The 4342-nt window shown below is 50.4% G+C and overlaps 1 protein-coding gene across 1 annotated transcript in view; it reads right to left on the bottom strand.

Annotated features, from left to right (window-relative positions):
* The window catches only part of ORAI1 (ORAI calcium release-activated calcium modulator 1), a 15640-nt gene extending 15599 nt beyond the window's left edge, over window positions 1–41 (bottom strand). Inside the window, exon 1 of the mRNA XM_006894651.1 lies at window positions 7–41. The gene's annotated coding sequence lies outside the window, so the exon portion shown is untranslated. The remainder of the gene's footprint in view (window positions 1–6) is intronic.
* Between the last annotated feature and the right edge of the window lie 4301 nt (window positions 42–4342).

Here is a 4342-nt window from a genome sequence, read left to right on the forward strand (position 1 = left end):
GTCCGGCCGCTGGGCGCGTGCCCGTCGGGTCACCGCGGGCTCCTCTGCTTTTGGGGTGGCGTCCGAGGTCCGGGCCGGACGCCCGAGGTCACCTCGCTGCAGAGGCCAGCTTTTCCCCTTGGAACAAAGTGGCGGAAGTTCTGCAGGCTGAGGTGGAGTTCAGCCGACGCGGAGTTCGCGCCTCCTGGGTGCCGCCGGGTCTAGGCGCCGCGGGCCCGGGACTGGACAGAGTGGACAGCACCCCCTGCCCGCACGAGGCGTCCATTCTGAAAGAAGACGCAGCAACAGGAGTGAATCAAGTGTGCGCTTACTGCTTCTGTGGCGTGGAGACCACTCGTGTGGACCTGGGTGCCTTAGAGTTCAATGGCCGGTCCTCCTGGCGTGCCTCTGGGTGGACTCGAATGACCAGACTGCTGGTTAGCAGCCGAGCGCAGTCATCTTTGCACCACGTGGGGAACCCCTCCTGTTTAGCATCCATTCAGTTGAGACGACCCTGAAAAGACCATTACCTGAAACAGGTGCACCTTAGTCTTCAAACTGACATCGTTGCTCCTCTGTCATTCTGTCATTTGGCGCGGCCCCTGAGAGCAGGCTGCAGGAAGACAGAAGACGCGATGCGTGTGCGCTGTGGAGTTGTAGTACTGAATATCCCAGGAACAGAAACATGTCTTGGAGAAGGTGCCACCTGGGTGCTCTTAAGAGGCAGGGATAGTGAAGCTTCGTCTCACATACTTCAGTGTATGTTGTGAGCAGAAGGCTATTCCTTGGAGAGGGACATCGTGCTTGTGAAGGGGAGGGTCGGCGAGGAGAGGAAGACCCTCCGAGGTGGATTGACACTGTGACTGCAGCAGTGGGCTCAAGTATGTCAGAGAGGAGGATGAGGACACAGGATGGGACAGGGCTCAGGGTCGCTGTTCACAGTGTCGCTATGATCGCACCTAGCAGCAACCCCAATTGAGATGCATAGTGACCCCACAGGACACACAAGGGTTTCCTAGCCTGTGAGCCTTTACAGGATCAGATGCCCAAATATTTCCCCCAGAGAGAAGTTGCAGGATTCAAAGCACCACCCAGGGACGCTTCAGTAGCATTGCTGCTTGCTGTGGGCCCTGCAGGACTTCCTAGGCAGTCAATCTTTGTAGAAGCAGATTGGTAGTTCTTCTCTCTAGTTGGGCCAGTCAAACCCCAGACCGTTCTCTTAATCAACTCAGTGAGTTACCTGTTTGACTACTCAGGGACTCTTCCTAAGCACTAGCCTGAGGGAGTCCAATTGAAAGAACTTCCCTGGAGTTTAGATTTGAATATAGGTAATAGACCACATGCAAGTAAGATGAATTCATACCTTTCTCACCAGGTATTGTTTGAACTGAGACCTGAGTTTCCTGAGGGGATCCAGAGCTGGGAAGAGCTTTCCAGGGGGAGGAAACTGCAAACACAAAGATCCGGTACTACTGCTGGCTGCTGGACAGTGGAAGGCCAGTTCAGCTGCTGAATAGTTGGGGGGGGGGGAGGGAAGAGGGGCGATGGGGGCTCAGAATGGTCTCTAAGGTGTCAACTCCATTCCCTGCATCCAAAGCATTCCCTGGGACTACTGTGACACCCTGGAGATGGGAGAAAGGCAAGAATGACTGAAACTCAGAAACAGCCCATAGTCTAGTGGCCAGTGTGCTCTGTCCAAGGAATGGATGTGACATGTTAAAGCTTGTTACCACTAGAGAGGGCCCCTTTCCCCACCTGTATTGTGAGATAAAACTCCAGGCCCCCCTCTTCCCCCCCGTAAAAAGCTCCCTAAATCTTCCAGGGAATACAAAGATACTTAAAAAGTGAAATCCTATGTCTCCCCTCCCCTCCATTTGTTTCTTGATAACCCTGGTGGCTTAAAGTGTTAAGGGTTGGACTGCTATCTGAAAGGTTAATGGTTCAAACTCATCAGATGCTTCTGGGGAGGAAAGATGGGAAGTCTTCTGTAAAGATTTACAGCCTCACAAATCCGATGGAAGTTGACCCCACTGTTGACCTCAGAGATTGTGGGTTGGTTACAAGAAGCACTGGGGGTATAGTAGTTAAAACGCTTGATTGCTAGCCTCAAAGTCTGCAGTTCAAACCCAGCAGCTGTTCCTCAAAGGAAGGATGTAGGTTTGTAGCCTCAGAAACCCTACAGTACAGGACAGTTCTATGTCTTCTAGGGTTGCTTTGAGGGGAGTCTGTTTCAGATGCTCCTGTGGACCTGTGGTTAAGGGGTTCGGTTGCCTAAATTAGAGTTTGGCAATTTGAACCCATCCATCCCTCTTTGGAAAAAAAATTGAAGCAGCCTGCCCATAAAGATTGACAGCTTCAGAGACCCTCCAGGGCGCTTCTGTCCTGTAAGATCACTAGGAGTTGCAATTGACTTGACAGCAACGGATTTGCTTTGGAGTCTGGCTTTTTCTTTCCTTGGAAAGTCCAGTGGCCTCTTCCCTACAAAGTTCACTGCTAGTCCAAAGACCACATGGTCTTTCTAGCAAGGCTGATGGGTGTTGTTACCACTTTCTGCTTTTGGTTCTCAGGTGGAAGGTAGCCTGCAAAGAGAAGTTCTCCTCCCTGTTTTAAAGTGTTCCTTACTGGGTGTGGTCATTTATCACCTCATCTTGTTTAATTACCTTCAGAGCCAAGACATTGCTCTGCCAACCCAATGGACACCAGTTCAAATTCACCAGCTGCTCTACAGGAGACAGATGGGCAGTCTCCTCCTCCCGTTAGTTCCGTTTCAAGCCTCTGAAAACCCGCTGAAAGGTCAGCTATGCGTTGGTTGGTACTGACAGGTTGGCAGTGAACAAGGAGATGGGACACTAACCTAGCTGACATTGTTTAGTTATACGTGGACCTGTTCCGTCTTGTCCCTTCACCTCCTTATGTGCTGGCCTCAGGAGTCTCAGGGTGAGAGAACTCCTGTGCATATAGGTGAGGTCTCCCCACCTGTAGTCCTCTCATGGGCCCCGACGTGCCAGAAGTTTCTAATGGAAACAGAGGCAATGAATGTAGTGAAATGCGCCCGGTCCTCTAAAGAAACACCCATTTAGGGCTAAGTACAGTCTCTTACATGGGGGTTTGGATTGCACTGGTCTTTCACAATCCAGTTTTGATATAAGACAAAATACGTTTTTTTATTTCTTTTTTCAAGTTTTCATTAGCATTGCCATTTCCCACCATTATGATCGATCGACCTTTATTATCAGTGTTTTATGACTCTTAAGGGCGCTCTGGCGGAGTCTGCGGGGCGTTGCACTGCTGAGCCAAAGGCTAAGTTTCTCGGCAATTGGGTTTTCCCCTTGGGAGAAAGCAGCCGTCACCTCCTGGGATATTTACAGCCTCAAGGGCAATGAGTGAGGATTTCAAGGTGGTAGTGTTTGTTTTTTAAATAAATAATAACTTTGAACATCTGTGAGTAAGCCTCTGAGAATGATAATATCAGCAAATTATGTGCAAACATTAAGCATGGTGAATATCACTATTGAGAATATATTTTAAAAAAAAAGAGAGAGAGACATGCAGAGCTGGGGCTTTAGTTTAGAGGTAGCTGGGAAGAACTCCCGCTAGAGATTTCCTGATTAAGGAGGAACTAAAGGTCGGGGTGGCAGCTCAGAAGGGAGTTGTGAGGTGGAAGGGGGCCTGGTTTCCCCCTCTTCAGCTCCTAGGAACACCCCTCCCCTCTCTTCATTTCCTAGGGTCTAAATCCTGTCTTCTGCACAGGGCTGAAAAATTAAACAGACCCTCCTGTGGGCCTGGGAATCCCTGTCCCCAGCCCCAGCGTCCTGGAATACCTCTGGCCCCTCAGTTATTTTTCTCTACCCTTTTTTTGGCCAAGGCGTCTGAGATGCACCAAGCCATCCCCAGCCCTGTTTTATAGGCAGGTAAACTGAGGACCCAGAGAGAAAGGACCTTGTGAAAGGTCACAAAGGAAGCCAGTGGGGTATCGGAGACCCTGGCTTCTCATCCCCACAGGGTCTGCAAGCACCACGGAAGACGCCCCTAAAGTGTGTGACCTTTACAGCGTTTCCGAGTGTATGTCTGAAAACGGAGATGGTTTTGCCCACTGTTGTAGGGATGCAACGGAAAGGTTGCTCCTTCCACAACAAAGCCAAGGCTGCTGCCGGCTGCTGTATGGTTACCATGTGGCCCAAGGTTACCACAGATGGCCCCATTCCCCCGGCCCCTGGTCCTGATAATCTGCTTCCTGACCCCATGTGTTGGCCTATTCTATTCATTCTTTATGTAAGTGAAATCTTTTCTGTTTCTAAATAAGGTCACAGTCTGAGGTTTGTGCGGATGTATTCGGAAGGCCCCTATCCACCTAGCTCTGTGG

Source organism: Elephantulus edwardii, unplaced genomic scaffold (genome assembly GCF_000299155.1).
Source record: "Elephantulus edwardii isolate Elephantulus edwardi_28Jun2011 unplaced genomic scaffold, EleEdw1.0 scaffold00148, whole genome shotgun sequence".
NCBI classification, from domain to species: Eukaryota; Metazoa; Chordata; class Mammalia; order Macroscelidea; family Macroscelididae; genus Elephantulus; species Elephantulus edwardii.